This window comes from Myotis nattereri (genome assembly GCF_964212035.1).
Source record: "Myotis nattereri genome assembly, chromosome: 8".
In the NCBI taxonomy this organism is placed as follows: domain Eukaryota; kingdom Metazoa; phylum Chordata; class Mammalia; order Chiroptera; family Vespertilionidae; genus Myotis; species Myotis nattereri.
The window spans coordinates 46,958,753-46,970,829 of record NC_138083.1 but is presented as its reverse complement, the minus strand read 5'-3'; positions in this window follow the sequence as shown (position 1 = coordinate 46,970,829).

Below are 12,077 nucleotides of genomic sequence, written 5' to 3'. Positions count from 1 at the left end.
CACAGCTAGGAAATGAATAGAAGAAACAAATTTTTGGCACTTCCAAAAACTCTTTTGCCTCTATATTAATTTTAAACTTCTATTACCTCATATCAAGTGCTCCTAATGACTTAAGACTTGATAAACATCTGATGGGAGAACTCATATAGCTTAAAAAAATTTCTTGAGGTAGTTTGGCAAGTAGAACTGAGAAGTGAAACCATCCACCCTCACACTTGGTCTGGATACTAGCAACCTAAACCAAACCTTAGTCCTCTTCAACAAGACTTTGCTCTTTCTGTCTTCATTAGCATTTGTTCACTTTGCCAGGTCTGTCCTGACCAGGAAACTAAATTGGTATTGTGTTACTTGAACCTCCTGAAAGCCCCAGCAACTCTTCCGTGAAAAACATCAACAGACAGTATGGGCCCCCAAATTATTTGAGCTCCAAAATCCAATCCTTACCATTTTTACAAATCCTGCGCTGTTGTATGATAATTCTTACCCAATCCTAATCAAGTTTCCACATTGAAACATGCATGTTTAACTAAACATCCAAACCTCAGTAAAGTCTGTCTTTCCTTTCTGACTTGAGACGATCCTCTGCTGGCAAAAGCAGTGAACTCAGCCTATCTCTACAGTGTTGGTTATGAACACCTGGAAAATAGCATGAGCTAAGGTATAAAAGCAGAAAATATGTGGAATGTTTTTTAAAAAAAAAGGCAGGTGGTATATTTTGACAAAAAATATAAATTGTTTAAATTTGTTACAGAACATTTTACAACTAAGTTAGGATCATATTGATAAGGATCATAAAGTGCTGGGGTCCAACCCCAGCAGGTCCAGGGGTTCCCCATAGGTATGGACGGAGTCGGCGAAGAAGGAATGACACGAAGACAGCATTCAGTTGATCAGCATGGTTGGGTTCTCTCACCTGGTTCTATCCAGGACCTCCAGCCAGGTTCTGTGTAGGATCTCCAGCTAAGTTCTGTCTAGGTTCTCCAGCCAGGTTCTGTAGCCATGTTCTCTCACTAAGTTCTCCAGCCAGGTTCGGTCGCCAGGTTCTTCAGCCAGGTTCTGTCTAGGTTCTCCAGCCAAGTTCTGTAGCCAGGTTCTGTCCAGGATCTTTTGCCACGTTCTCTCGCTAGGTTCTGTCTCTAGGTTCTGTGTCCTGTTGTCTTGTTACATCTGTATTTATACCAGTTGATTCCAATCCTATCAATCTCTATTCCAAAGGTTAGGGTGTTTCTTATCTCCATTCCAAGGAGTAAAGATTATGTAGCTTAAGTGTGATTGTTCATAGTTAAAGTGATTAACTACCTGCCTGGCACTTAGTTAAGGGGTTTTATTCCCTCCCTAATTCAGGGGAAAATCCCTACCTGGGGAAACAACCTTTCTCGGAGAGGTGACCTTGGTTAAAACACATAGCGCTAAGAAGGTGAGCAAACATATTAAGAACAGTATGCCATATACGCCAGGTCCCTTGAAACATATGCTGTGCAGATGTTTCTTCCCTATAGCGACTGTGTCAAGTAGCAAGGATGGACCGGCTCCCAGCAATAAAGCTTATATTATTTTTAGACTAATAATTTCTAACTAAACTACACCAAAACTTTGAGATGTCTTGATAAATTGGTCTATGTTCCAAAACTAATGTATAATTGCATTAGTTAAATTTTAAAAATACTTTATTTCCCAAAAAAATAATAAAAGCTGATTTAAAGATTTTTATCTTGATTTGAATTGACCTATGCCTTTTTAAGATAATTTGGTAATCATTTTTTTTTCCAGAATTGCTGATGTGGTAAATAAAATAGAGCAAAAGCAAAATGTTTTTGAGCAGAAGTGTGTCAAAATCTGCATTTTAATATGGCTATCTTTACATTAATCACATAGGTTCTTTTGTATGTTAAAGGAATTGGTGTCTTTGCCTTATCTTTCCTACTCAATAGTAAGTATCTTAAAAGGAACAAGCCATATCTTGTTTATCTATATGCCTGTCAATTAAGTTTTCAATATATTTGTTAAATTGAATCAGATAGTAATAGTAAAGTCATGTAATGCAAACTAAGTGCTGGACAAATTTTTAGTGATATGTATATTCATTTTATCCCCAACAGCAAACCTGTGAGCTATTACTAACTCTTTTTACAAATGGAGAAACTGAGGTAGTGATAAGCTAAAATGAGTTGTCCCTGATCATATAGTCAGTAGGGGGATTTGAACTGAGGTAGTCTTTTCTTAGAGCGTACATTTTAAACTGGATGTTTTACCACAAAAGAAACATATTCAAGAGTTTACATAGCTTTCAATTCTGCATTAAATTTTCTTTGTTATTCTTATATTTATTCAAAAACATATTCCTATCTCTATTCATATATGAAACCCTTATTACAAATATATGTAATTGTAAAAAATTCAAATTAAGAAATATTTTCACAGGAGGTCAATGCTCTCTAATCCTACCTAGGAGAATTAAACACTGCTAATAGATGAGTGGACATTCCTCAAAATTCTATTTGTATGCACAGGCTGTCCTTCAGGAGACACATAGAAGAATCTCCTAGCAGCATTGTTCATAGCAGTAAAACAGTGGAAACAACATAAATGTCACTTGACAGGGAAGGAATTAACACATTGAGATGTAATCTTGATGGAGTACTACATTTGTCTTAGTGGGGTACCCTGGGAGGCAGACACTGAGAAAGAGAGCACATAATTTATTGGAAAGCTGATCCCAGAAAGCTGCAGTGAGGGCACAGGGACAGTGGCACTAGGGAAGATTAAAGTCAATCGAGTGCATTAATGAGCTGTTTTCCAGTGTAGGCAACTGGGGCTCATTCCCCCTGGAGACACTATGGGGAATGGTGTGGGTTATATAGCAGAACTTCAGTAGTAAAGGTCAAGTCATTTGTTCATTAAAGACAGCCTGGTATGCATGAGCATATTCTCTGTGGCCTCAACAATCTGATCAAAGTCAAGGAGTGGCAAGTTTCAGATGACTACAACTTATATCCACCTAATCTACTCTTACTTCTGACCTTGACAATCACCTTGCTTTGAATACGAAAGGGATTAAAAAGATACCTGAAAACATGGATGAGAAAGTGGACCATTTAGTACATGATTTCTCAGTCAGATTTTTATTTTTAACTAGGGGCCCAGCACACAAAATCATGTGAGGCCTCAGCTTCTGCTGCACTGGCATGGGGGCGGGACCCCAGCGTCCACTGCGCCGGCACAGGGGCAGAACTCAGAAAGAGTCCCGCAGCTGCCTCCACCACTGCCGCCATGGGAGGCAAGACCCAGAAACCCACCCGCCATGCTGGCGGGACCCAAAAACCTGCCCGCTGCCCCCGCGGGACCCAGAAACCCACCTGCGCCTCTGGACAAGTCCTCCAGAGTCAAGTCCTCACCCACCCACATGCACCTCTCCACGCACACAGCCCTGCCCACCCGCGTATGCCCGCCACGCACATAGCCTCCTGGTGGTCAGTCATTATGGTGTGATGGCATGACAAGCACAGGCTTTTTATATAATAGATTTTTACAATGGAGATCACCTCTGAGAGCTGTCTTGTGACTTCCTTTGGCTCTATTGTGGCCAATGGTCCAGGACCCTCTTCTTAAGCCATGCTGACTGAGGCCTGAGCACAGTTATCCTATATAATAAATGCCTAATATGCAAATCGACCGAACAGTAGAATGCCAGCAGAAGGACCAGTAGCTATCACATGCACTGACCACCAGAGGGCAGACTCTCAATGCAGGAGCTGCCCCCTGATGGTCAGTGTGCTCCCACAGGAGGAGGGCCGCTCAGCCAGAAGCCAGGCTCATGGCTGGCAAGTGCAGCAGCGGTGGCAGGAACCTCTCCTGTCTCCACAGCAGCGCTAAGGAGCAACGAGCCAAGCCATAAGGAACAGCAAGCATGCAGGCAGTAAGGAAAGAGAGGTCCCAGACTGCTAGAGCAGCCGTGGGCAAACTACGGCCCGCGGGCCGGATCTGGCCCATCTGAAATGAATAAAACTAAAAAAAAAAAGACCGTACCCTTTTATGTAATGATGTTTACTTTGAATTTATATTAGTTCACACAAACACTCCATCCATGCTTTTGTTCCGGCCCTCCGGTCCAGTTTAAGAACCCATTGTGGCCCTCAAGTCAAAAAGTTTGCCCACCCCTGTGCTAGAGGGATGTCTAGCAGGCAGACATCCCCTGAGGGCTCCCAGACTGTGAGAGGGCGCAGGCCAGGCTAAGGGACTCCACCACTCCCAGTGCATGAATTTCGTGCACAGGGCTTCTAGTGTTAACATAAGATTCTTTGAAACTGGAGCAAGACAATAATTTTGACAAACAGGAAATCATTGAAACAGAATATGCCCTTATGTTGTCACAAGAAAAAACGATACAAATGCCTCCCAAGTGAGTGCGGGAAGAGCATATGAGGAAAGTCAGGTTTCATGGCCAATAGGTAAATAAATGAATCTCAGCTCTAGTCATCCCACACTTAACTCATGAGGGATGCGAGAAGACAAAAAGCAAATACCTTTTGGATTGCTCCCCAGTCTCTCAGAGTATAATCTCTTTGACACTTAAATGTTTTATCATCTATATTTTGTTATTTTTTTTTATGTGTTCTTGTGATCTAGACACTGCACCTGACATATCGTCTTAGTCCTCCCTATAAATTAACCTTTGCAATAATGCTTTGCAACATTATTATTACTCTTGGATAGATAGTCACCTATATCAAATGAACGTTTCAATAAGATGTTCCCATTTCATTTTCAACTGATTTAAACCAGCTGCTGGGCTCCAATAAACAAGCTGAATTTGCCTTCTGTAAAATACCACAGCTACCAACTAATACAAAATTTGCTGTCCTTAATTCTCCTAGGATTTGATATCTCACAACAGGGGGGTTAGGTAAAGGAACATTCATATTTATTTCTTAAAGTACTTGAAAATGATTTTCCTTTAAACATGGAGAACAATCCAAGTGATGTGCATGCATGTGTAAATGTAAACTGCATACTAGTATGTACACCTAGAATAGAATCACACAAGGCAAGATGATTATGTTTTATAATCAAAGATTTTGCATTGAATGTATTTCTGTACATAATATTTATGAAATTTAAATTACCAAAATCCATAAAGCTTGCATAAATAGACAAGTCATAAAAAGAATACATTTTAAAAATAGTAAAAATATGAACCACTTCACAATCATTAATATCCCACATATTAACAGTCACCTAGTAAGTGGCAAAATATTGTTCCTACATTAAATTTTCATTTACCAATTCCAAATTTAAATGCAAATACTTACAACTGGATAAATAAGTGGAATTTCTATAGTGAGACAGTGTTAGTAGGTGTTGAAGTGTTGTTTGACCAGTGTGAGGTGTTTAATTTTTTTCTTATATATGGTATTTTTGTAATAAAAAAGTAAAAAAAAAAATTGAAAAAAAAGAATTACAGGAGAAGATAGACATAACTGCTTAACATTAGACACGTAGCTTTTTTTGATATGAAATGTTTATTTTTTAAAAAAACGTTCTCCAATGAACACAATTGTTAAGATTTAACCAATTTAATAATCTCCTCATTGCTCTCTTTAGAGCTACACAACGTGAACAGAATGTTTGGGCCTATGTTTTTGGTGATTTTACTACTCTATGCAACATCGACAATGCGATGGAAAGCTTTAATAACAACCTGTGACTTAGCAGAGCTTTTCTCATTGCGATCATTCACACAAGCTCTATCAGCCTTCTTTCTCTCTCCTAGTGCCTCTTGAGTCAACAAGGGAACAAAAATACTAGAATTTTTTTTAAACAATAAAAATAGCTCATCAAGGAAACTATCATTGGATGAAATGTGAGCATATGTGTTTTAATATTTTAAAACTTGTTTTAAAGTGGACTATCTGGCTTTATTTAAACACTACACAACTTATTCCAGGTTCTGAACAGGTGGAACATATTAATACAGAGAGATAATTTTTAAATACTCTAATTTCCTAGACCACTAAACAGAAAAAAAATGAGTGTTTTATGTCACTCCACTGCAGTGATATTATATCATTTTTCTATTAAAATACTTAGATTTATAATTTTTATATCAATAACATGACTCTAAAATTAATGATGTCAGGTGGACTCATGAAAAAAAAATGTAAGTCATTACCAATCTCTGATAATTATTGTACATATTTTCAACTAATAAAATTTTCCCACTAAAACTTGAACTTTTTCACGCTTATAAGCTTTTATTATGTATTACAGTATATTGTTTCTGTAAGGAAAAGGGGTCATGCCACTGTGATCCTGTCCTTGGTTCCTCAAATAAGCGATTTCCACTGAATAAAGGGAATTTAATTTATGTAGGACGCCAGCTAGGCTGTACTCCTGTGAATACACGAAGGAAAAAGCATGATTAAATGGGTCTCTTTAAAATTGTTAGTAATAACAAGAGAAGTGAGGCCATCAGGAGGGTTGGGGAAAGAGTTTTCTTGAGGACTTGTAAACGCATTTCAGAAAGAACTGCTTCCGGGGGAAAGAAGCCATAGTCTGGCATTTGGAGAGAGAATATGCAACGAATGTGAAACCTTGGAGGTATAACAGCCTTTCAGCCTCATTCCCTTCCTCTCCATTCTCCCACGCCCACTACTAAGACCTCCTCAGTTACATCTGTAGTGTATCCACTGAGCTAAATTGCAAACTATAAGGAACTAGATGTGAGTAAAAATGAAAATACTCTTAACAGAAGTCATTCACTTAGTTTTAAATAAATAGGCACTACCTTGTTTGATGCTTCATAGAGGTCTCTGATCTGATGCTCTGAGACCCAAAATATTACAGTATGAAGCTTATGGATCATTGATCCTTTGATGTGTAGGTTCTTAACAATTATTGTCATGTCAAGGTAGACATGGATTTTGGGAGGATACTATTCAGGCCATTACAAGTCTCTACCAAGAAATTGATAGAGCCATCATGGCAGTGCTCTGATATAAGCTCTCCTTCCTCTCTCCCAGAATATCTTCAGTGGTCTTCACTCTGAAAAAGTGTGGCCTCTCTTAGACACAAGAGGAATAAGAGAGAATATTATATATACTGTCTTAAGAGGAGCATCTAATAACAGAAATAATTTGACTGCATAGGAATATACAATTAATATAGAATGTATATGTGCCATATAATTAATAAATATAACATATAATAATGCATTTTACAAAACATTTTGCTTGCCCATCACCTGTATTGGCCTATAGAATTTTCTTTCCTCTGATTGCCACATGAAGTATTTCAGAGAGGAATATATTATAAGATTTAACATATGTAAGTTTCTTTTTCTCTAGACCCCTAAATAATACATACCATTTAGTGCTCTGCAATGATTGGAAAAAAATTACCAAGATTCTTAAATAAAATGACTATTAGAATAAATTTATGAATACTTTGCAAGAAATGGTTTTCTCCAATCTTTTCTTACAATTAAGCAAGACTTATTGGCATAGAGTTTAGATGCTGATATATGTGTGGGCAAAAGTAGGTTTACAGATGGTCACATGGAAAATAACACAATAAATAATAATACAAGAATAAACTCTGTGTTTCACCTACTCACAACCGTAAACCTAACCCTAACCCTAACCCTTTGCACAGGAAGAGGAAAAAAAACAATTATTTGGGTCTGTATATAAAAATTTCTTTCTCTATTTATTTTTTAATAAATAGTAACAAGTGCTGTTTGTCTATCCATCAAGCGTTACTTTGAGTTAAGCTTTTACAGAAACAAATAATGATTAAGATGTATTTCTATGGACTAATTATGTGACATGCTATAGAATTTGTAACTGATATTGAATAGATATTGAATCCAAGCACCTGTTTATTTTTAAAGGATATTTCCTAAGCTTCACTTTAAAGTCATTTGGAAAACTTAAGATTTTTAAAATAATACAGACAAACCTTCCAGTTACAGAGTGTAAGGCATTGCTTTTCTCACTCTCACCTGATTTTCTGCAATCTGACTGTTGAAGGTTCTTCAGACTCCCTGGTGGGACTGTCCCTGAGAAGATGTTTTTGACTGAGTGAATTTAGCTGTGACTGAATAAGCATGCTTATTTTGTTCTTGTTAAAGAGCACATGATGTGTAGATGATGTTCAGGTTGCAAAATGTTTACTCACATTTGCAAAATGTTTTGTTGCACTGAACCACCAAATTAATTTGAATATAGAGAAAAGTAAACAAAACAGAAAACAACCTTATAACATTAAAGCAATTTGAGTTGTTTGGTAAATCTCTAGTTAAATCCTTAAGAAACTAAAGAGCATTTAAAAAACTTAACCTCCATTCTGGATGTGTATTGTTGTTTTGTTTTTTTGTTGTTTTTTTTTTTGGATAGATATATCTAAATCACCCCAGAAGCAACTGAGGAAAGCAAAATAAAATTGGAAAATACCAATAAATAAGATAACCTTGCCTATGGTACACCTGAGACAGAGTAGTTATTATCTTGGTTAAGGAAAATTTTTCTATGTGCCAAAGGTTCAATATCAATAGACTATAAACAGAGTGTTAATTATAAACTGCAGAAGAATTTTAACATGCATCTCACATTTGAAAAATGCCTGGCCACATAATTCTCTTAAGACATATTTTCATATATATTGTAGCAGTTTGACATATTTTGATATTTTTATTTTGAAACTAGAGGCACGGTACACAAAATCGTGTGTGTGTGTGTGTGTGTGGGAGGGGGGGGGGGTAGAGGGAGAGAGTCAGCCTGGCCTGCAGCCTCTCCAATCTGAGACCCCTCAGGGGATGTCCACTACTGGTAGCTGGACATCCATCTCGCAATCCGGGACCGCTGGCTCCTAACCACTCACCTGTCTGCCTGCCTGGTCGCCCCTAATCACTCTGCTGCCTGCCTGATCGCCACTAACCCCTCTGCCTGCCTGCCTGATTGTCCCTAACCCCTCTGCCTGCCTGCCTGCCTCATTGCCCCTAACCCCTCTGCCTGCCTGCCTGATTGCCCCTAACCACCTCTGCCTGCCTGATCACCCCTAACTGCCTCTGCCTGCCTGACTGATTGCCCCTAACTACCTTTGCCTCAGCCCCTGCCACCATGGCTTTGTCTGGAAGACATCCGGTCTATCTAGTCTAATTAGCATATTAGCCTTTTATTAGTATAGAATAGTCTCCCTTCAAATATAAATGCACTACTGTCTTTACTTTTAAACATATTCAATCCTTTGGGTCTGTAGTTTTGTCTAATTTAGACAGAAGGAGATAAAATATGTCTTTACCCTTAATCTTTCATCGAAACATTTTCCATGTTGAATGAATGAATGGTTTTCCAGGTTAGATGATGATCTTGAACAAAAGCTGCTGAGACAGAGACAGTGGAAGAGGAAGGAGACTGGGTGCCCACTCACCTACATGGTGTGGTTTGTGATTTTCTAATAACAACCAGTTCTGTCAGGAGCATGGGTTACATACATGTCAACTTATGCACAGCTTCGGCAGAGTACAGTTAAAACAACTGTGATTTTGAATAGTGAAGGTTTTATGAATAGATATTTTTATGACAAGTATTATACAATATTATGAATTTTTAGCAAGAGTTGAGTGAAAGGATTTTTCTTTCCTTGAGGGAAAACATTAAGACTAATATGTTGAGTCCTGTCTGGGTAGCTCAATTGGTTAGAGTGTCATCCCCATACACCAAGGTTGTGAATTCAATCTCCTATCAACCCATAATGCATAAATAAGTGGAACAACAAATCAATATGGTTCTCTCTTTCTCTCTCCCTCCTCTGTCTCTAAAATAAGTTTAAAAAAAAAACAATAACACTTAGTATGTTGGGTGCGCTCTTCTATAGCTAGAGTCCTAAACTGAATAGTCAGGAAAGGGACTTCAAAAATTATAAGATCAGTTCAAAAAATGAATATTCCTTTTGGATTTCTCTTGGAGCAGGTTTTCAAGAAAAAGAGAGCTTTTAGGTCTCTAAAGTTATTTCATTAAAAGCAGGATAAAACAGAAAAATGATAAAAGCTTCATGTGAAATTCTTTTCTGTTGCATAAAATAAAATAATATTCAGATTACAGATGAATAAAAGAATCCTTGTCATTTCTTCCTGATCTCATTGATGGCCCACGTGTGAATAATGTGGCCCCCGATATGATCTTCTCTTGGAATAAAGTTTTACATATAGGTAACGAAAATAAATTAATACTTTATTTAGCAACTTGGTAATTGAAATATATAATGCCAAATAATATTCTATTAATCATTTTATTCTGATGTGTTAATAATATATTTTTAAATACTCAGGACCTGGGGATATTTTGAGTTTTCATAAGCATTTATAGTTGCTGGATTATTATTGTTTTTGTTTTGAATTGATAAAAAACTACACTGAAAAAAATGAGAGTGCTAATAGAAAAGGAACTGAAAGTTAGACAGAGCCAATCGGCTCCTCGCTCTAGTTCCCTCTCCTAACTTCTTTATGAAGTCATGAAGTTTTGCTCAACCTTTGAGTTTTCACCCAGCATGGAATTATAATTATGAAATACAAGTTTTATTCTCAAGACAAACTTTAAAAAGAGAGACTCTGGAATAATCATCAGACATGGTAGTAAGAAGCTATTTGAGATTCAGGGCTACTCAGAGAAGGATCAATTGAACTTTTATATACAGGAGTGAAGTCTCAAGTTCTTTGTCCCATCTGTTCCGATCATGCTTGCAGAAAGTCTTATGCCTGTCTGTCTGCTAGCCAGAAAGCTGGAGGATGCTTCTCTAGAAAAACCAAATAACTTCTGAAAAGACTCTACTGCCTTATAACAAAGTCAAAGTCCACTACCTTGTCTATACACACAGGACTTCCAATCAATTTTTAATACTGTTCTCTTAAATAAGAATAGATACCCTGGAGCAGGGCATATCTTAAAAATCTCTGAAGTGAAAAAAGACCAAAAAAAAAAAAATCACAACAGTCAAAAAAGACAGAAATACTTCAAGATCTGGAAAGAAACACCCAAAATAATTGCAATTACAAAATATTTACTTAGAGAAACAGATGTTGCATCTGAAAAAAAAAAAAGGCGGGGGGGAGACTAGTCAGGGATAAGAGAAAAATAAATTGTGTGTATAACATTTTTCTACATACAGATATATAGATGTCTTTAATAGTTTCCTAATTGTTTCATATGTAAATTTAGCAAATGACATTATATCCCAGAATTATTCTTAAGAAATTTATTTCATGGGACGTCAGTGAACAAATAACTTCAGGAAATGCTGTGTAAGATAAAGTTATCAGGTATCTAGACTGAAAACTGTCTTACTAATATTTAAGATGACTATATAAAAAAGAACCAGTCCCCAAGAAGGTATAGTACACAGGGCTCCCCAGATTGGTTGGCAACAGAATAATTTTTTTCTACAGATTAATGAAAACAGTGTTTCTCAAAACAGGCCATCGGGAATAATTTTTATTATATTGAATATCTGTGCTATTTATTTGTTGAGTTACCTCACAATATAAGTTGCTATTTAAAATTTTTGTATATGAGCTGAATAGTTGATGTATCTCATGAACTAATTATTTCCTAAGGCAATATATTAAATTTCCATATGGTTTTTCCCCTTTACTATATTGCTAATTTTGCCGTATTGAAAATATCTTAAAGAATGAATGATTTAAATTATACTTATTCTTTTCCACCAGCTGCTGGAATAAAATATTTACTAAAAGTGATAAAGGAAAAAATATAAATATAATATATAAGAGTAGAAATTTGAACTTTTTTTGTGTTGAGCTTCTACGGTTCCATAGCCTTTGGCAGGGACAGGTAAATTGTCTCTGAATGTCTCTAAGTTGAAGATCCTGTGCACCAAAGTTAGAAAAAGTAGAATATTTAAAAATAGCAGAAACCTTAAAGCCTTTCAAGATTAAAAATTGCAGAGAAAATTATGTTAAAATATAAAGAAGAATCTAATCAAGAGTATGATTTGGCTTGCCTTGGTGGCCAAAGGTGTTTAGGTCTCTTCAGGAAACATGATTCTTGGACTAACTGTGAGGC